The sequence below is a fragment of the Hylobates moloch genome, unplaced genomic scaffold (assembly GCF_009828535.3).
Source record: "Hylobates moloch isolate HMO894 unplaced genomic scaffold, HMol_V3 SCAFFOLD_2, whole genome shotgun sequence".
In the NCBI taxonomy this organism is placed as follows: domain Eukaryota; kingdom Metazoa; phylum Chordata; class Mammalia; order Primates; family Hylobatidae; genus Hylobates; species Hylobates moloch.
In genome coordinates this window covers 107,680,045-107,702,619 of record NW_026652277.1, presented here as the reverse complement: position 1 = coordinate 107,702,619, position 22,575 = coordinate 107,680,045, and the positions used below count along the sequence as shown (strand labels likewise).

At 42.6% G+C, this 22,575-nt stretch overlaps 1 protein-coding gene across 3 annotated transcripts in view; it reads left to right on the top strand.

The window, feature by feature from the left end:
- Positions 1 to 22,575, top strand: part of BACH2 (BTB domain and CNC homolog 2) — a 373,540-nt gene that overhangs the window by 310,094 nt on the left and 40,871 nt on the right. The window lies entirely within an intron of this gene.

Sequence of the window (22,575 nt, the reverse complement as noted above, 5' to 3'; positions counted from 1 at the left end):
GATTCCATTTATGTGACATACCTAAAGTACTCAAATTCATAGAAACAGAAAGTCAAGTGGTGGTTACCGGGGGTGTGACGAGGTGGAAAAGGAGAGTTGTTTAATGGGTATAGATTTTCAGATTTCCAAGATGAAAAGGTTCTGGAGATTTGTTTTACAATAGTGTGAATATATTTAACACTATCAAACTGTGTACATTTCTAGGTCACATGAAATATTTCTGAAAAGAGTATGATTGTTTTAGCATACAGGGCCTTCTTCCTTGCTCCATCTTGCAGAACTGGAGGGACGTGCTCTGTGCCAGCACAGCCATCTGTGATCGGGGCCATGAGAGGTCAAGAGAAGGTCCTTCCACTGCTCAATGCACAGCATGACACCTTGGTTCGATCGTTCACCTCAAATTTGTGTCTAGAGTTCGACCTAGATTCAGTAATTAGATCAAGGTTGCAGACCTGAGGGAACCACCCAAAAATTTTTAACCCAGAGTCAGGTGCTAACCATTGTCACAGAAAACAGATGGCTAAACAGGAGCTCTAGACAGGGGACCTCCAGGAGTTAGGCAGTCCCATCATTGCATGAACTTCTCTTTTGCCTTTGCCTCCAGTTGCTCATAAGAAATGATTTTCTTTCCTAATTTTTGCCCAGTCTTGATAAATAATAGATATGTATTGGATATCAACCATGAGTAAATGCCAGTACTTGCAGCCATCTTTTAGAGTATGTCCTTCACCCTCCTCTCCTTATTTCATTGTCTTGCGTCCTCCAACTCTTCTACTTGTAGTCAGATCTTCTGGTTTCTTTTCCACTTGTTAGCAAAGATTCTGAGATTACCTGGTTCTGTCCTAAAACCTGTCTGAGGAGCTATTACGGAGGAAAGGCTTTGAGCTATTTTCTCCTGTCATTTTAGGGTGTATAGAATGGCAGGATGTGTACAACATTTATAATTTTTTTAATGGCTCAGTTATTATGTCAAGCCCAAGAAAATACAAGATGGGGCAGGCTGCTGTCCATTCAAACAAAACTGTGGGTCTGTGTGACTGACTACCCTTGCTCACCTGATAGGCCCAAGTAGAAAAGGCTTATTTTTCAGTGAGGGAAATTAATGCCTGGAAAAATACTATATAAACGTGATGAAATTCAGACTGCTGTGGTCTACATTTTTTTAATTTCAAGCTTCTGCAACAGTACAGATGGATTTGTGTTGAACAGGAATGATGGCCTTTGAAAACTTACATAGGAAATTATTGACTTCATTTTTTTAAAATACTGCCTTCTATTTCATCCTATCAATGCTCCCTGTGTTTCCTGCGAATTGTTCATGATCTCAGCAAACTGGTTGGACTAGGCTGGCATTCCAAACTAAAGTGGATCGAAGTAGGTGTCATTCATAGACTTATAGGAGACTTGGAGAAGTTCAAGAGAGCTCTCTTTAGGCCGGGCGCGGTGGCTCACGCTTGTAATCCCAGCACTTTGGGAGGCCGAGGCGGGCGGATCACGAGGTCAGGAGATCGAGACCACGGTGAAACCCCGTCTCTAGTAAAAATACAAAAAATTAGCCGGGCGTGGTGGCGGGCGCCTGTAGTCCCAGCTACTCGGAGAGGCTGAGGCAGGAGAATGGCGTGAACCCGGGAGGCGGAGCTTGCAGTGAGCCGAGATCGCGCCACTGCACTCCAGCCTGGGCGACAGAGCGAGACTCCGTCTCAAAAAAAAAAAAAAAAGAGAGCTCTCTTTGTTTTGCTAATGGTATCCAGAGTAAATGAAAATACTATCAACCTTGTCTTTCTTCCTGGTCAGCTTTATGCTGAGGGAATACTAAGAACCATAACACCTGTTAGGCTGTTGTGCTATAAGGCGAGAAGCATCAAGGATTGGAGGTTAAAAAATAAGGCATCTTAGAGTCCAGGCCCCATCCAATTTGGAATTTTTGTTTATAATAATGGCATAGATACCTCTCCAGCCTCTGCTTGAACACGTGCAACAATGAGGAGCTCACCACCACTGAAGAGAGCTCCTTCCTCCATTTTATACAACCGTGACTACTAGCAAGTTCTTCCTTATTTGTGGCAGAAATCTATCTACCTTAAAATTTCACTCATGATCCCGTTTACACCCTCTGGCATGAAAGAGAACAAATCTAATCTCATCTTTACATGGTAGCCTGTTAGCTCTCTGAAGGCAACTCTTATGGGGTGCCCATGAGTCTGCCTTTCTCGGTGTTTAATGTACTTCTACCATTCCACATGCCACCTGGGGCATGGACTCAGTGATCAGTGTGATCCCTCACACACAGCCAGGACCAAGTTTGACAGCCTCAATCTGATTTGAGTGGTAAAGAGCAGAGCAGAGGTGTGATTCGCTGTCTGCATCACACATCTTTCACTGTAGCTCAGGATCATCAGGGTAAGTTTCCTGGCACCTGTGTCACCATACTGACCCAACTCCTTAAGCCAGGACTCTCCCATCCTCTTCTTACAAAGTTGATTTTTTTAATCCTGGTACAGGATTTGACATCTATTTTTGTTAAATCTTCATGCATTTAACACATAATATCAGCCTGGGTCATCATTTGGGATCCTGATTCTATCTCCTGGAGTAGCTCACCAGTTGCCACTCACATCTGTTCTAAGACAGAGAGACAAGTTAAGTGTGACAGAGTAAGCGACGGAAGGCTGGGTCACATCACCAGACACTTCTCTTTGAGTTGCAGTTGACATTGATCCATCAAGCAGCTACTCATTGCTCAATTTTACTATCTCCAGACCTCATTGTTTCATATTATTCAAAGAGTGACCTAAAGATGTCAGCTGACTCACTGAAATCCTGGGATGCTATTTCTGCTGCATTCTCTGAGCAGTAATCCCATCAAAACCAGAAATGAAGTTATTTTGGCATGACTTGTTCCTAATGAAGCTTGAATCATCTGCCACTTTCCTGTCTAGGTTCTGAGTGGGTGATGGTTTGTTTGCCAAGCTCAGAAAGATCAAGTATACAATTCAGATGGAGGTGTTGTTAACAGACTTTGTTTTACTCACCAAGAGCATCAGAACATTCAGAGAGCGGGTGGAAAGGTTTTTTAAGTGCCACCTAAACATTCAAATTTAGTGACAGGGAAAATGTCAGAGAAAAGAATGCTCCATTATGTGTATTCATTATAAAAATTAAAAGAAAACTTTAAAAAAATCATTCACTACAATTCTTGGGAGAATGGCTGAAAAGACTGGGATATTATTAAAAACCAGAAATGGAAGCTGGATATTAGGGAAAAAACAAAAACTTTGAATCCCTGAAGCCCACAGTGCTGCAAATCTCTATTAGAGAGAAAGCAAGCTGAACAAAAACGCAGTAGGAGGCAGCCTCTCTCAGGCAAGGCCAGCGATCCAGGGCCAGCGTCCCTAGGAGAAATATGCCCACGAGGATTCTGGACAATGGAATGAGCTTGTAAACCCCACAGGAAAAAAAAAAAAACTCACACTTTAACATACACACCAAAAAAAGCCATCCTTACAGAGCTCCCCCATCCATGGCCCAGGCACTAACAGCCCATCCCCTCCACAGGCAGGGGGCTGAGTTCAGTTTGCCACCGCCACTATCAGTCTCCCCAGCTTTGTCTTTCCATTCTCTGGTCTCTGCCTTTCTCAGGTGCAAGGCTTAAGAAGGCCTTATAAGTCCGGCCCTAACAGGACCAGGGAGCATGCGGGCAGCAGCCCACACCCGCATCCCTCCAGCCCCACGCTGTCTTCACACAGCTGTACTTTAGTTTCTCAAGCTCCTTCTTTCCAGCATCAGAAATGATTGAGTCCTGAAAAATGCCGCTGTGGAGTGATTGTTGACTCCCTTCCTCCTAGCCCTGGCGTCTGCCTGCTCATCCACAACCATTGGCAGCTGTTGGAAGGGGCTTTCAGTTGCCTTGCTTCTTACTGAACTGCTTTAACACCAGTTTCCTAAGAGCTCAGCTACACAAAGGTGAGAACAAAATGGCAGAAGAGTTACAGAAGTCCCCTTTGTTTGAGTATTCCGATTTTCCCCCCATTTTGCAGGGAAACAGCCTCTGACAAAAGCTGCAGAGCCCCTGCCCAGCTGAGGCCCTCTGGAGCTGACCAGTTGAGATGATCTCATGTGTCTGTCCCAGGGGCAGCCCTGTGTCACTCTCAGGGACATGACCCAGGAGTGCCGGACGGACGGATGTCTGTGCATTGTTAATGTGAGAATCTTAGCGTCCCGCCCCCACTGGACTGCTGCCACCTCCCCGCAGCATCTGGAGTTGTGAACTAGACAGAGAGGAGATGGCCTGTCACCACAGAGGCTGGAAGCTGCCGCCAGGGCCCCCTGAGGCCACCCACAAAACCCAGACTCCCCCCAGCCCCTCTAGCAGATGAGAATCCCAGGTGGCCTCCTCAGTTGTTTACTTCCCTGCAAAGGATTGAGAACCACAGTAGATGTTTGGAAACTTCTGTGCTCTCCTAAACGTTGATCCGTTAATTCTCACTAGCCCCAGGAAAGATAGCAATGCTGCCACTGCTGTTGTTGACTGATGATTAATGCTTCGTGTCTCCAACACTTTGCTACCTATTAGTACTTCACCCCTGCAAGCACCCACCGCCCACCACACGGAAGTAACTCACAGTCCTATCCCTGGAAAATAGGAAAGGCCACGGCCAAATGTCTCGTGCCTGAGGACTCAGCCAGGATAATTGTTTGGGTTCCTAGTATTTCCCAGAATAGGAATATGTACAGCATAACCTAAAAGTGAAATGACTTCGGGTGGCATATGGAGAATTTTTTTCAAAATAATTATGTTTATCTTAATATGTATTGCAGAAAGTATGATTCAAGTGTTAAACTTGAGATTTTGCAGATATTGCTTAGGACAAGTTTCTTTTTAAACTATATTTAAAGAAGAAAATGAGTTGCAATTAGAGAAAATATTACAATTCTAACAGTGGGTCCTAAGTACCTGTAGTTTGGGAAACAAACCATAATTCAGTACTTTTTCGGTCCACCAGCCCTGCCTGTTTTGTACAGTCTCTACTCAAAGAAAACCACAGTAGCGTCTTGTCAGGAACACCTATTATCCTAAATTGTGTGTAGAATATAGGAACAGGCTTTTAGGGTTCAGTACATGTAGATGAACACACTTGTGTGTGCTTCTTTCACTCAGCCATTCTTGGTTATCTGATTTATTTTTTCCAAAATATCCTAGCTCTTCTGCTTGGATTCCCTAAGCATCTGTCCAGCTTCCTCACCTATTTCTGTAGCCCTCTTTATGGTGAGGGTAGAGAATGACATTCTAGCTTACTAGTGCTTTGTGTGCATTACTTGTTTAGGACTAATTTAGATGATTTACAATAATCCTCTCATTTCTCTGTGACCATATCTTTCTTCCCTCCTTTTCTCTTTTCTTGTGTTTCAGTTCAATGAAGTTATTTAAAAGGCCTGTTTTTTTGACTTTTGTGGACATCTTGTAATTGTAGATATTCTACAGAATGGATGTGGAGGCCAGTGGGCTTGATATTAATAACACTGCTTTCTGTTACTAAAATACAGTTTATGGAGAGGACGTGGTGGGAGAGAGGACAGGTCCATTGAGCCTGATTAAAACGAGCCTTGAATGCCATGCTGAAGGGCTTGGGTTTTATTCTGCAAGAAGCAAAGAGATAAGGTGACTGTCATCAGGAAGGTCAATCAGGCACCTATACAAAGGAAGGATTGGGGAACAAAGAGACAACAGCCAGATTGTTGCAATGGACTAAGCAAGGAGTAATAAGGCCATGAAATAAGCATGTGTGTTGTCCCCCATAACTGTATAACCATTCCAACAAAGTGGCTCTAACACATTTTCTTTTCCCCACTCCTGCTAGAATATGTTTTCCATTTTGATTACTCTTACATGTTTCAATACCACCAAGTAGCCTTTTCTGTGATGATGGAAATGTTCTTCTGCATTGACCAATATGGTAGCCAGTGGCCACGCGTGTGTCTAAGGGACTGACTTTTTAATTTTTTTTATTTATTTTTTGGACGGAGTTTCACTCTTATCACCCAGGCTGAGTGCAATGGCGTGATCTCAGCTCACTGCAACCTCTGCCTCCTGGGTTCAAGTGATTCTCCTGCCTCAGCCTCCTGAGTAGCTGGGATTACAGATGCCTGCCACCACACCCAGCTAATTTTTGTATTTTTAGTAGAGACAGGGTTTCACCACATTGGCCAGGCTGGTCTCGAACTCCTGACCTCAGGTGATCTGCCTGCCTCTGCCTCCCAAAGTGCTGTGATTACAGGCATGAGCCGCCACGCCTGGCTGTTTTACTTAATTTTAATTAAAGAGACACGTGTGACAACCCTATTGGACAGTGCAGGACTGGAGTACAAGTTCCAAGTGTCATGCCTGCCTTTTCACAGAGCTGAGCACATAGTAGGTACTCAATAAATATGATGGAATGAATAAATACAAAGAAGCACTATAAAACAGAAGCAAAGATGATGTCCTATTCAAATCCATATACTCCTTTCAGGAGAATTTTGGCACCCACTTAAAGAAGGAGGCAGAGGATGGGGATTTCCTCTACACATTTAGGATATTCCCAGATTTTAAACTGAAGCTCTCAGCACCTGCAGGTGGGGTCAAATCAAGGCAAAGGGAACCAGTGAAAGCTGGGCAATGGGCAAGGCCAAGGCCAGGGTCTGTCCTGTGGTCCCTGCCTTCTTGGTCTCTGTTTCTGGGTCTTCCAATGCCCATGCTTTTTTTGAAACATGTTAAGAGTAATCATCAAAATGAAAAACATATTCTGCAGGAATGGGGAAAAGAAAACTTATTAGAGCCACTTTGTTAGAATGGCTGAAGAGATATGGGGGAGATTGTGCGTGATTTGGAATGAGGGGCTCAGAACCCAAGACCCGGCCCTGCTCACCATGGCTCTGTAACCTTGATTAAGTTGCTTATACTCTCCAAACCACAGTTGCCTAGAAAATGAGAATAAGAATCATAATACCTCATTTACCGAGTTGTTGGGAGGAACAAATAATAGGAAAATCGTGTTTTATAATCCATAAAGTATTATTCAGATATTTATTATGGTACACACAAGCTGGAGTGATATCCGAACATACTCCTGAAAAGCACAGCTATATTAAAATATAATTCTTATATGTGCCTTTTGGAAAAAGAAAAATAACTTATCAAATTCTATCTGCATCCAAAACAGAACCTAAACAATCCAAGTCAGACTTTTATCTCTTTTAATATTAAAAAAAAAAAAACCCTGTGAGAAAGCTGATGCCACAGCCTTTTTCTAGTAGCTTGTTATGATTCAGTATGTGTGTTGCCAGGATGTTCCTTGTGTCTTTCCATCCCATCTCTGCCCTTTTAGATGCGGTAGTGACCTCTCTACCCCACCCCCGCGTGCCCAAGACCGCCTCCCACTTGCCACTGTAGCCTCTTCACTCTCTTCTCTCATCTTCCCTGCTCTATATTTTACCACCTGCCTCAGGCCCACTGTTTTAGACTCTTTTCTCTATGAGCTGACCTCCCTGAACTTACAAATTCTCCTGCAGCACTTGTCACCTTTCCTTAAGAAATATCTTTTTGGCCAGGCACAGTGGCTCACACCTGTAATCTGTAATCCCAACACTTTGGGAGGCTGAGGTGGGAGGATTGCTTGAGCCTGGGAGGTAAAGGCTGCAGTGAGCAGTGGTCTCCCCACTACACTCCAGCCTGGGCAACAGAATAAGATCTTGTCTCCAAAAAAAAAAAAGAAACAAATCTCTAGCAACCTGCATCTCACAGACCCATCACTTCCCCTCCTGCCCTACCGACATATCCCCTTCTTCAATCTCTGTAATTATAGCACAGAGTTGGTTATCAGGAGCTCTGTATAACTCTGTCAAATAATATCTTGCATTGATTTAGGTGTATCAAATCACACGCTTCCTCTGGGTAACTACAAGAAAGGCTCAAAGCTTTGCCTGTGTGTCAACTTCTCATGCTGTTCCCCAGACCCAGGATTTTTAAAGAGAATCCACTTGAAAATAATGTTACCACTAGAATTATTTTCTCGCTAATAATTCCATTTCTCCAAGACTTTCTTAACTTTGACCTCTTTTCTGATCTTTTTATTTTTTTCTCAGTTTTAATATACTTAAATAAGGAGCCATAAACTGTAGACAAATAGATGCTTGTCAATTCAGCGCACATGAATATCGATTGGCAGTTTTTCCCATTATATTCCCCAATACTTTCTCTCACTGAGAATGTGTTCTCTCTTTAACTCTGTTTAAAACAGGAATCGGCCGGGCGCGGTGGCTCACTCCTGTAATCCCAGCACCTTGGGAGGCCGAGGCAGGTGGATCACGAGGTCAGGAGATCGAGACCATCCTGGCTACCATGGTGAAACCCTGTCTCTACTAAAAATACAAAAAAAAAAAAATTAGCCAGACCTGGTGTCAGGCACCTGTAGTCCCTGCTACTTGGGAGGCTGAGGCAGGAGAATGACGTGAACCCAGGAGGCGGAGCTTGCAGTGAGCCGAGATCACGCCACTGCCCTCCAGCCTGAGCGAGACTGTCTTAAAAAAAAAAAAACAAAAAACAAATCACGATGAACGCTATTAGTTTTTATCATATTTAAGCTAAAACAACTATTGTCTATCTTGTATTTGGGTTATGTTTTTTTTCTTCCCAAAATACCAACATCTAATTAAGCCTAATCAGAATTTAGACCATTTGTCATCTTTAAACTTTAATTCAAACGTCTCTTTGTGGTTAATACACAAGGAAGAAGAACATTCTAACCCCATTCACTGGTTTAAAAAAAAAAAACTGAAAATTAACACCATACACAGTCAATAGTATGACACCTGATTGTGATGAGAACAAAAGGTTAAAATGGTAAATATGCTAAAACTACACAAGATAGACAGAATGAAACCAATACATTTCAGAATCCTATGATATTAAGAAATAAGAAGTGTACGGACTTCAGCAAAGACTCAACACCTTCCAGTGGAGGCCAGCAGGGTTCTGCAGATCCACTGTTAGGTTATTAATAGACCCAAAGTCTTCTCAGGTGAATGTCCTCAGGGCCAAAAAGCAGTAAAGAAAAACCACACCTGGCCCTTCTCCTCCTTCTAGATGGTGGCCACTGAGGCACTGTACCAGGTCATAATGTTAGCCCTTGTGGTCTAGCTATGTCCCTGGACCAGCCACTGTGGGCAGCCTCACTTGATGATTGTCATCATAATGGCAATAGATTAACCTAGGGCGCTTACTTGTAACACACTTTTCTGTACAGAGCTGCACATGGCCAAACAGAGCCCCATGCTCATGTGTGTGTCTAGCTGTGCTTTTCAGTTTTCATTTTACCAAGGCTGATGTGAAATGAGGATCGTCGGCCGGGCACGGTGGCTCACGCCTGTAATCCCAGCACTTTGGGAGGCCAAGGCGGGCGGATCACAAGGTCAGGAGATCGAGACCATCCTGGCTAACACAGTGAAACCCGGTCTCTACTAAAAATACAAAAAATTAGCCAGGCGAGGTGTGGAGGTGAGGAGGAAGAATGGTGGACCTGGGGGCCTGAAGTGGTCCTTGCAACCTGGGGACACGATCTGTCTCAAAAAAAAAAAAAAAAAAAGGATCATCCCCTAAAACAGTTTAGAGTCTTGCTCTGTCACCCAGGCTGGAGTGCAGTGGCATGATCTCGGCTCACCACAACCTCCGCCTCCTGGGTTCAAGCAATTTTCTTGCCTCAGCCTCCCTAGTAGCTGGGATTACAGGCACACACCACCACGCCCAGCTAATTTTTGTATTTTTGTAGAGACGGGGTTTCACCATGTTGGCCAGGCTGGTCTTGAACTCGTGACCTCAGGTGATCTGCCCACCTCGGCCTCCCAAAGTGCTGGGATTAAAGGTGTGAGCCACCACGCCTGGCCTCTAAAACAGATATTTTTAATACACAAGTTACATGACTGTAAGAAGAATCTTCAGTTCATATTTGCACTACTTGAAACATTTCCATTATCTCATGCATTTGGTTCATGCAAATGCAGGTTATATTTTCGGTAGCCCAATGTCTAAGGAAGGAAGGTTACACAGTTTGGATAAATTACATTTCAAAAGTTTGTAAAGAAATTAGTTTGAACCCAGAATGTATTTTTTCCTAGAAACAGGTTATGAGTAATGGTTAGTTTCCTAAATCAGCTCCCAAACTCATATCTGTATAGCATTTCTTTTTTGTTTCAGTTTGTTCAGTGAACAGATATTTATCATCAATGAGAGACAGAAATTAATTCTATGGTCTAGGTATAAGTGAAGGGCTATGAAGGTACAGAGCAGGAACACATAATTCTAATGAGAAAATGAGGGACTACGTCGTGGAGAGGGAGATGTGGGTAGAATTTCAGTAGATGGGAAATGGCCATTTGGGGTTTAGTGTCCCTCTGCTGTATGTCTGTAGCACCTTCTCCATATTTGTTATAGCAGCTATTACACTGTATTGTCGTTGAATTATTGCTTATCTGTCTTCTCATTTGGACAGTTAGTTCTTTGTGCAAGAATTGGAGGGGAGTGTTTTCGGTGTACAAATCTACCCTATATATCCAGGCCAACACAATAGCCATTTGGTGAATGTTTGTCAAATAAATGAAAGACATCATTTAGCAAAGTTCTAGAGGCAGGGAAGTATGTGGTTTGTATTAGGTGAGAATGAGAGGAAGGATTGAAACCAGATCACTGAGCCCTGAAGCCTTGAATGCCAGCAAACATGCTATCATTGGAGAAAGAAATTCTGATGCGTTTTTTTCAGCCACACTTCTGTCCGTACAGTTATTTTTTATGGGAAAATCTCTCTGGTGTTCCAGCTAAGGAACCCATCTTCTTCCAGTATCAAGGAAACATACACTTTCCTCAGGGAAAGGCAGAGATCACAAGGCAGCAGTAATTTATCTCTATAGATTGGTATAAATGAGCTAGCGGCTCTTTCTCCACCAACCCCCTCGGAGTTCACAATTGGAGAACAAAGGGTAGTTGCTCCCACGAGCTTTCATGAGGACTTGCCTGCCATTCGGATTTAAGTACATACAGCTTATTCAGAAAGTAGGGGATGTTTATAAGTCAGGGACAGCGTGCATTTTATAAAAATGTTTTCAGTCTCAGATTCTCTTTATTTGTACCACCCACACAAACATACATAGAAAATTTTGTTCAACGTTTCTTTGCATTATCAATTTATTTCTCTCCCTCCTCCACTTTAAAGTCTTAAGCTAATGTTCTGCTGTTTATTTTGCTTTTTTTTTTTTTTTTTTTAAAGCCAACGCAACCCAGTCAGAAAATTTAGGTCAGAGTGGCACTCACCCCAGCTGATGGCAAACAGCCTTGAATCAGAGCCTGAGCAGCCTTCTCTGGCTAACTGCAGAGTTCGCTCTCTAGGCTTCAGTTTCACCACTATAATTATGAGCGAGAAGCCTATAGTTAATTACAGTGCATGAATGGGAGATATTCCTGGACTTATTTGCATTCATTACTTGCTGGTAGTTTCTCTGTTGAGGTCTCCATCCTTGTTTTTACAGAGCTTTTGGCAGTGTTTCTGCAGTTGGTGTGTGAATTTTTATGATCTGTTGCATGTTATTCATGCAATTTCCTGCCCTGTAATGGTATCAGTTTTCCAGACGCAGAGGAATACCGACTAAAACCCAGGAGCCTGTATTAGCATAAAATGTCCCAGTTCTGTCAGTTTGATTAATTTGTCTCTTTGTCTCCACTCTATATGATAAGTGCTATTAATGGTTGCAGCACTTCATATGTCAAAGTCTTTCTTCCTAATGACTTGAAAATGCGGTTTATTTCCCCCCTTTCTGTATTATTTTTCTCATTTAGCATTCCACTCAAGTATAGATTTATGCCATGCTCTTTCATTATCTTACTGGTTGCAGCACTGGAGTGATTACATATGGTGTAGAGTATGCGTAAAGATGTGATCCCAGGGGCAGCAGCTGCTGATGCAAGCTGAAAATAGATCCAGCGTATGCTCAGCACTTTTCCCAGAGGCCTTTTATTTATTAGTAACAGTCTTGGTACGGGACAGCTTGGATCCTCATTTAGCAAGATGACTTTTTGCCTTTCTGAACACTGCAGTGACTTTGCTCTGTTTACTGACACTGCTGTGTAATTTTTTTCAACCGCCTTGTATCTCAGCAATGACTTAACCTAACATAAATTGTAATATAATCTCGATATATAATGAACTCAAGAAGCAATAGGCTCCATTTGAAGTAATAGAGCTTGACAGATCTAAGGTTTAAATTAAATAATCCTATTTGTAAGACAGCATTTGTACATGGTACACTGCTTTAAAATGAATTTCTATTCTTCTCCAGAGGTTCTTACACCGTTTTTAGTATTCTCCCTTTCAAAAGGACTTTTCTTCAGAAAGAAATGCATTGCAAAGCCAACAGCTCTTTCATAAGGAAAGAATAAGATGAAATTTTTTTTACCCAGTTTAATCACTGAACTGGAACCAGCATCACTAATAATTTGAAATGGGTAGTTATTAATCCAAGCTGGCAAATCCAATAGCTCAGACTTTTCTATCAACACAGTACATCTATGATACAAATATAATAGCAGAATTTAGGATTAAGATAATAGCTAACCTTCTGTACATGGCTTTAGGTTCAAATATATATTTTTTCATATATTTGAAAAGTCCCAATAATGAATATATGTATTCATTTTCCAAATCCAAGAAGGGCTCTTATTTTATATTATTCTTTTTGAGAGGTGTACTTTCAGTAGGATAAGGAGAAAGTTCATTGTATATCTTAGCAGATAGCATCTAGATAATAATTTCTCACTGTATGATAAAATTTGCCAAATTGCAAAAATGAAAAAGTATTAACATTAAAAGTTTACAGACAAATGACAAATTGAGAGTATTACTTATCGGCAGGACCTAGTCATATGAAGAAGCTTTGAGGAAAAATGAATTGGTAAATAGCGAGCAGACCTTTTTCTGGTGAAGTAGTAGATAAGGGAGGTAAAAAGCTCAGGCAAGTTAATCAATTTGCTTTTTGCTATTTTATGTGTGATTTTTTTTTTTACCTGCTCCAGAGCCAACGAGGTATCTGGACAGTTCTCTCCTAAAATCTGTTATTGCCTTTGGGCTGGTACCATGAGTTTTTTCTCTTTGGTAACAGATTTTATATGATCAAACAGGGCTAAACCCATGATTTCCTGCTAGGTTAGGTTAAAAATTAAAACAGTGATTCAGGATAGAGACATAAAGTGTGATTGTTTCATTTTAGTCGGTACGTGACCCATAATGCTGTTGAAGGAACAGTCATTCAAACCGTTTCTAAAATAAGCAAAGCAAGGGACATTTGAGTTGAGTAGAAGAGAAGACCCCCTTTTCCTGCCCACACACACAATTGCAGGAGCAAGTATAAGACCACAGCATATTGTCAGCTGTGATCATTGTGGTTTATATATCTTTCAAGTTTGTTTTGGAGTTTAGACTGCTAGTAGCCCGCTGTAATGAGAGCAGCAGCTTGCCCCTGCCTTACAGATGCCCCCTAAGGCAGTAGTGAGGTGGTAATAATAGGATAGAAGGCAAGCAGGAGCTTGCCTGCGGCTAATGTGCCGGCTTTTTTACGCTTTATTTTTGTCTTCCTTTCTTTCTCTCCCATCCTGCTTCACGCTCTTGAGTACAAAGAGCACCCAAGCCAGTTCTCCAGGCTCATCCCTAATTCCCTCCTTGTGGCACAGTAATGTTATAGCTGATTTTATTCTCTGTCTAGTGGCCTCAGAACAGTGGGCGATCTTGCTTACTATAGGAGAAGTGATACTCAGGCATGACAAGATGAATTCAGGATGGGGTTTAAGTATTAACTCTTAATTTCCTAGCTCTTGTGGTTCTAAATTAGATTCCATGTTGTTATAACTGTGAGAGAATGTGAGCATTTATATGTATGTGTGTCTGTCGCTGACACAGTGTTTGATCAATTGAATTGACCTTGTTTTTCTCCTGAAACACATAGACTGTATTATGAAGAAAGCAGTCCAAGTGAAGAAAAACATTTCACATATCTTGTCAAATATTTAATTGGGACCTCTGAAAGATGGCATTTCCTTTCTGCCACCAGATCCAAAACGAGAACAAAAGCACTTCATTTTGATAAGTGGGACTTTGTTTTTCTCTGTAACCTTTTTATTTCCAGGATATCTTAGGAGAGTTATCTCTGTTTGGGCTAAGCTTCCCAAGAAATGATGTAAACTCTGAAGAAGGCTCTTGGAGCCAATTATTTAACAAGTAGTTTGTAAACCAAAAAATAAAGGAAGAATTACATTACCAGACAGCGGCCAGGCAGAGGAAGAAGGAAGAAACCAACTTTATTGAGTACCTACTGTGTGCCAAGTGAGTGTGAAGGTAATTTGAGCAAAATCGCAAAGATGTGAGAGAGTCTGAGAAACAAAAGAAAGCTGAGGGACTTTAATGGAAACACTGCATTTTGCAGAAGTGTTTGAATAGAAGAGAGAAAATGGAAAAAGACAAAGAAGAAAATGAAATTGTTAAAGTCTATCTAAAAAAGTTAATAAAGTGAAAGGCTTCAGCCACTAGGACAGAACAAAATCAGTCGAGTTCCATACCAAGATAGTTGCTAGCAAGTAGAAATATAATATTCATTTTTATCCCTGTATTCCATTAGCAATTTCTGCCTCTTCAAATTCCTTGGAAAATAAAAGAAAAAATCTGCATCTGAAGCTTTGCTTGGCTCTCAGTCTAAGGTCTGCATCTCCCAGAAAACATCATCATGAAGCCCAAAATCAATGGGATTTTTTTCAATGGATAGTGCAAGCCAATTTTGAGTCTGATTTAAAATTCACTGTATAAATTCATCCTGGCTCGCTACAGCTGTGAGTGTACTCTATTTTCTATTGCTGACTCTTTCAGTAAAACATGCATCCACTCCACTTTCCGCACTTCAGATTTCAAGTGGAGGACAGCTATTGGAAGGCCTGCTCTCAAAACTGACTTGTTAGACCTTGTAGAACTTGCTTTAAAAGCTACCATGAAGATACATACGTGTCTGCTTTTTGAAAATGATCTTTGATCCAAGAAAATTATAGCATTTGTATTTATTGGTATGCAATTATGCATTGAGCTCTTTTAAGGGACGGTTGTAAACAAGCTGGAGCCCATATACCTCTAGTTTTAGTTATCCCTTGTCCCACGAAAAAGATACATGTGCCTAATTAAGTTAGGATTTATTAGCGAGGCCAGAAGGTGCTAATGGGACAGTAATCTTTACATATCAACTTTGACTTGGTGCCCTTTAATTGGCAGCAAGGAGAAGTGTTAAAAGATCTTGCTAACACAGCATGATGCATGGAACGTGTGAGGACATCAGGGAGTTTTTTCTCCTGTGATATATGGGCAATCATAAAACCTTAGTCTTAAAAAATTATCTGACCCAACACTAAGAAAAGGACTGTGTTTTATCTTTTGCATATCCCTTGTGTCTAATACAGTGATGATGATGATGATTTTTTAAAATAACCTTTACTGAGCATCCAGGGTATGCCAGGCACTGCCCTGTGCACTTTACGTGTTTAACTCATTGACACTATGGGATTGCTACCATTATTATCTCCATATGGCAGGTGAGGAAACTGGAGCAGGAGAGGTTAATTAACTTGCCAAAAGGTGAGCTCCTAAGCAGAGGAGCCAGGACTTAAGGCCAGGCAGCCCGACTCCACAGCCCAAGTTCTCAACTCCTTGCTTCAGTGACAAGAGTAAGACTCACTAAAGATGCAAATATCTGTGTTTTTAACGGGTGGGAAACTGAGGTCCAGGGTCACAAACTAGTCAGCGGTAGGTTTGGAGACTTAGTATCTCCAGCTCTAGTTCAAGTTTCTCTGTACCACACAGAAGTCACCATGAACCCAGCACTAGAAATTTGCCTTTACACAAGAAATAATAGGATGCTGAAAAAAAATTGCAATGTAAAGTGGTAACAGAGAGAATATCTGAAATCTGAAATAAATTTTCATCATTTTTCTTTCACTTTATCCATTAATGGCTCTCCTCAATTTATGTCAGTTGATCACATAAGACATTAATGCCTGGATCACTTTAACTTACATAAGAACCTAACTTTGTCAGGGGCCTCCTCTATTTTGAGATACCAAGAGAATAAGACTCCTCTAGGAAACCAGCTAGGCAGATTTTATAACCCGGTATAGCAGGCAGGATACTGGCCCCCAAAGATACCCATGTCCTTATCCCCAAAAACCTGTGAGTGTGTCGTGTGACGTAGCAAAAGGGACTTTGTGGATGTGATTAAGTTAAGGATCTTGAGATAGGGGCGTATCCTGAATGATTACAAGGGTCCTTAAAAGAGGGAGGCAGGAGGGTCGGAATCACAAAGTCCACTTTGAAGTTTGAAGTCCACTCAAGTGATGAAGAAGCTTCTAAAGGTCCAAGTGGAGACCCTGGTCATAGAACTGATAGGTTTGGTAGGTTGCTCCACAATTATCATGAAAATCAACAAACAGGTCCTGGGAGGAAAGTCACCTTTCCCCTGCCTTTTCCCCATTTCTGACCATGGCTATATGCAGCATCATCTCACATTATACTAGGTTATCTATTTTTCCAATTACCTTTATTTTTGATATTTTCTAATTTTTTTATTTTCATTCTTTAGAGATGGGGTCTCAGTGTTGCCCAGGCTGGTCCTGAACTCCTAGGCTCAAACGATCCCCCTGCCTCAGCCTGCTGAGTAGTTGGGATTACAGGCCCAAGCCAACACGCCCAGCCATCTTTGTTTTGTTGTTGTTGTTGTTGTTGTTTTGAGATGGAGTTTCGCTCTTGTTGCCCAGGCTGGAGTACAGTGGTGCGATCTCAGCTCACTGCAACCTCTGCCTTCCGATTTCAAGCGATTCTCCTGCCTCAGACTCCCGAGTAGCTGAGATTACAGGTGCCCGCCACCATGCCCAGCTAATTTTTTTGTATTTTTAGTAGAGACAGGTTTCACCATGTTAGCCAGGCTAGTCTCGAACTCCTGACCTCGTGATCTGCACACCTCACCCTCCCAAAGTGCTGGGATTACAGGCATGAGCCACTGCACCCGGCCCATCATTGTTTTTTTAAAAGACCCTTCACATCCTGTGAGAACTTTCACCTCTTTGTCATTGCCAGATCAGAATGACTTACTGGGAAAGTGTGCTGTTTTTAAAAATCCTCCATTAGGCAGTAACTAAAACAACAGACTGACATCAAAGGTGTCCATTTAAAGAAAGCCCCAGGCTACAGAATTCTGAGCCCTATCCTCCTCCATGATTTATGACTCTGAAACCTAAACTGCCTTGGGTCTGCCTGGGAACCTGTACATAATTCCTATTACACACGGTAAGGCGTCCCAAATAGCTTCCAGAGGTACCTTGTTTTCGTCAGTGGGGTATCCAGGTTGTGGCTTTGGTTAGTTAGAAGCAACATGATGCTTTTTTTAGTCGTTCTCAGTCTTGAATTGGCCTATACTCTCAGGCTTCGCCAACTCTTCCTCCTAATGGCCTCTCTCATCTGTCTACATTTCCCTTCCCAACACCACTGCCTGTATCCCGGCCACAGTGGTGCTTGCCTGGACTTCCGTGACTGGCTTGCCGCCCGTCTGGCTTGTTCCCCAAATGCAGCCAGAGGAGTCTCCCTCATACTCTCCTGCCCAACAGACTCCAGTGAGGCCTCGGCGGCGGACACGGAAGGACCTTCCCAGCCCGTCCCCTTGCTCCCTTCTCTAGTTTCACCTGTGCCCTTGCCCCAGCTGCTGTTCCTGCCACACCACACTGCATGCTATGTTCTTTCTTAGGTCTTTGCACGTTTCATTTATTCCACCTGGAACACCGGCTCCCACCCAAAACCTAGCTAATCCTCCCGCAGGCTGCAGCTCATCTGTCACCTCCTCAGTTAGATGCCCTTCCGCCAGCAGCTGTACTTCCCCTGTGACATGGTTTGGCTGTGTCCCCACCCACATCTCATCTTGAATTTTAGCTCCCATAATTCCCATGTGTTGTGGGAGGGACCCGGTGGAAGATAAACTGAATCACAGGGGCGGTTTCCCCCATACTGTTCTCCTGGTAGTGAATAAGTCTCATGAGATCTGATGGTTTTATAAGGGGTTTCCCTGTTCGCTTGGCTCTCATTCTCTCTTTGCCAGCGGCCATGTAAGATGTCCCTTTGCTCTTCCTTCATCTTCCGCCATGACTGTGAGGCCTCCCCAGCCATGTGGAACTGTGAGTCCATTAAACCTCTTTTTCTTTACAAAATACCCAGTCTCAGGTTTGTCTTTATCAGCAGCATGAAAACGGACTTATACACCCTGTAAGTAAGAACCATACTGACGGTTCTTATCATGGCTGTGTTGTGATTACCTGTTGACTTGTCTCTGTCCCAACAGCCTAGAACCTCTCAGACCGAGTACCGTTTCCTTCATATTCATTGTTTTATGCCCCCAGCACCTAAGACACAATAGAACCATGCAAAGTGGTCAGTATGCATTCGTTAAAGGGATAAGGTGATTTGTATCTTACATTGAAAAGGTGCCCACCAGTGACATCCCATATTGTGAATTCCTGTGGAGGAGAATGCCTGGTGTCATTGCCTTGTTCTCAGCCTATAAACTTAATCCAGCTAAGTGCTATAGTGTCACTGAAACTCACTGGTCTGTGCCTGGGGCTGCATTCTTGTCATCTGACGCATTTGTTCCCATGTTACCATGTGGCAAAGGTGAACTGAAACACCTAGGGGAAGGCAACTAGCTGTGGAGTGTTAATAATTGCTGACAGATTTGGCAGTTCATAAAGTAATGATATCATTCAGGACAAACTAATAAATAAAATAGCCTTTTAGTCTGCATTAAATGTGATTTGCTAAAAATGTATTCTATATGATTGCCAAATTCCCTTTTTATTGCACCTAAAAAATACACCGTTAAGATCCTGCATATATTTTTTGAGGCATTTGCTTCTCTTTGCCTCACTCTCTTTCTGTGACTTTCCCTGCGACCCAGATATAGAAATATCTTGTGTTCTTGTGCTCCCTCTCCTGGTCTTTTCTTTCAGCCAGAGCATATTCCTAGAATTGTGCACCACCCAGGTGGGGGCCTGGGCCTATGAACAAAGAAGCCAGCGAGCGCAGCAGTGCTTGTTGTAAGATCTGGGGGGGCCAGAAACAAATTTCCTTCATTTTTTGCAGTCCAGCTTGACTAAGTGAAAAAGGGCCGTACAGGTGCAGAAAAGAAACATGCCTGGCATCCTTTTTGAGAAATAAAATGTTCTGTAGAAAAACACACATACACACAAACATTATAATAAAAAACACCTGATATTATGTTTTTTTGAAGCTATGCCTCCCCGCAGATATACAAATGCATGTATAAATGTGCCCAATCTGTTCTGTTAATAGTGCTAATTACCTAATTATCTGGTCAGGTACAGTAATAAACCCCTTTGACATTCTGTTCCTTCCATATGCTAGATAAAGTGTTCTAATATCTGGTCTGTGACTGTATGCTCTGCCCGCCAAGAGTCAGGAGGTGGAAAGATCGTCAAAGCCTGCCGGCAGCACTTCACTTCGGGGCACAAAACTGGGAACAGGGCACTGCCAGGCCCTACCTTGAGGTGGCAGGACAGCACTGTCCTTACTCCTCACGAGGGAGGCCTGTACTTCACAGGGCCTCTGTTGCCCTTCACGTCCTCCGAACTCTGACCCTGCCCACCTTCTTTCTCCTGTTGGAGTTGGTTTTAGACACTTTATAATTTTACCTATTTATCTAACATTCTTCTTTTTTCCCCATTTGACTTTCTGAAATGCCTTCTTTGCTAACTCTGTGGTCTTTCCTACTTTAGTGTAGAAGAGGATTTTTATTTTTTCCAAGCTGATCTAAAAGACAGTCATCCCCCAACCCCCACCATCTAAAATTCTCTTACTCTAACTTAGCAGGTTAAGGATGAACCAGTTTTGCTCACTCAACTCACCCAGCCTTCATTTCCAAGCCAGCTTGCAGGCTTTTCTCACCATCCTGCAGCTCCAGCAGGACTGGTATATGTGTCCTCTTCCATCTGTTTTGCTCCATGGTTTTCCAAGCACTGTCAGCCTCTTCCCAACAGATCGTTTCTCTTCCTGTCATGTCATTCCTTTTTATGAGCCCCATTTGAAGTTTCATTTAGGTGGGGTGGAGGGCACTGGTTTCTCAGGTAGAGAAGGGCGTTAATCCCAGGTGCATATGGCAGAGCCTTTCCTAGAAAGCATGAGGCTGCCAAGGTCAGGGTCACAATATTTGGAGGACAAAGGCTGACTCTGTTAGTGCTGCGCTCTCTGTCCCCCACCTACTCCCATCCAAGCGTAGTGGTAGAGTGGTGGCAGCCCACATCTGTCCCTTGTCTCTCATCTTCTGTTGCACCAGGAGTCTCAACAATGGATAGGTCAGCATCAAGTATTCTCCTATTTGATATACCATTCATACATTGTGAGTTCCTCCAGGAATTCTTACCTTCTTAAGACTACATTTTTGCTGGGCACAGTGGCTCACACCTGTAATCCCACACTTTGGGAGGCCGAGGTGGGCGAATCACCTCAGGTCAGGAGTTCAAGATCAGCTGACCAACATGGAGAAACCCCATCTCTACTGAAAATACAAAAAAATTAGCTGGGCTTGGTGACACATTCCTATAATCCCAGCTACTCGGGAGGCTGAGGCGGGAGAATCGCTTGAACCCAGGAGGCGGAGGTTGCAGTGAGCCAAGATCGCACCATTGCACTCCAGTCTGGGCAACAAGAGTGAAACTCAGTCTCAAAAAAAAAAAAAAAAAAGACTACATTTTTAAGACACATTCTTTTTTTATTATTTTTTGCAACAGAGTCTCATTCTGTCACCCAGGCTGGAGTGCAGTGGCACAATCTCAGCTCACTGCAACCTCTGCCTCCCAGGTTCAAGCAGTCTTACTGCCTCAGCCTCCCAAGTAGCTGGGACTACAGGCATACGCCACCATACCCAGCTAATGTTTGTATTTCTAGTAGAGATGGGATTTCACCATGTTGGTCAGGCTGGTCTCGAATTCCTGACCTCAAGTGATCCGCCAGCCTCAGCCTCCCAAAGTGCTGGGATTATAGGCGTGAACCACTGTGCCCAGCCCAAGACAGATTTTTAAAACTACATTTTTTGCTTCTTCCAAGTTCACTTCAGCATCCAGCACAGTGAATGCTCAAGTAAATTTTTTGCATTGATTATTTAGTAACATTTATGCAAAATGCCTCATATGTACACAAAATACTTATGGCTTTAGCCCTTCTGTGATCTAATGATGTTTTATCAATTTAACTTTTCTTAAATACTGTCATCCAACTAGCATGAAAACGTGGCCTTTTGTTAATTCTTTCTAAACATGTAATGTTATTGCCTTCTTAAAAAAATACACTTTCATCACAATGCAGATTTTTAACAGATTTTATTAGAATTTATGCAGAGGACGTGTAAGAAGTGTAAGACTTGGTCCTTGACTTTGAGGAATTTCTAATCAAGACAGGTCCAGTGGAATATTCAGATAACAATGCAAAACAGTCCTCCTGTGATTAAATACCCAAACTGGTGGTCTGTAAGCAAGTGCTTATTGTCCAGGTCATAGAAGGGAGGGTCCAGTTTAATTGCCACTTCCTTTGCCAGGGTTTCCCCTGGCCCTTTCATTCCACATTGATGGATACCATCTTCCCTCTCCTCCACGGTTTTCATATGTTGGAATTTTACAGTTGGAATTGGTGAAGTAGAGTCAGCAATGCATGTAGGCAGTGGTCATGACTTGGGCAAATGCTAGTAAGTCAAAGAAGAGGCTAGGAGTCAGGCTCAAGAGGATAACTGGAGATGAGACTGAAAAGGGAGTAGATTTGGGGGAAATTTGGAAGGCCGGGCAGAAGAGAATCAAGTTTGCTTTCTAAACCAGGGAGTTGCTGCTTGAAACATAGTCCATGTCAGAAGCATTAACTCAAGAGACTCTCCAGCCTCCCTTTGATTGACTATCCAGAGAGATCATGGAGGGGCAGGAGAGAGGAGAGATGGCATCAACAGAGAGGAGAGTTCATGAGCACAGAAGTGGGATATAAAAGCAGTATTAGTTTTCCCTTTTGCTTTGAGTATCTGTATTTTTACCACAATGGTGCCTCTACCTAGAGATTCTTAAGCCCTGGCCTCCCACGCTTGTTAAAGAAAGAAATGATGATGCCATCCAGACACCTGCTAGCTTAGTTGAGGTTTTCAAAGCTACGCTTCTCTGGGAAGGTGCCATTAAACTACTGTGGATGAGCTCTATGAATCCTCCCTGCCATGAACCAGACATTTCTTGCTATAATAGTGCAAGGAAACTGGAGGGCTTGTTTTTCATTAAGATTTCTTAGGTTTCTGATTTGCAACCTCAGTGACTAAAATTCCCTCCAAATACTGGAACACCCGGGGTGCTGTAGGTGCTTTAACTCACATCCTTAAAGGTATATTCAGAAATAGTTTGATTCACCCAGAACAAGAACACCTGGTGTTCTTGAGACTTGGTAT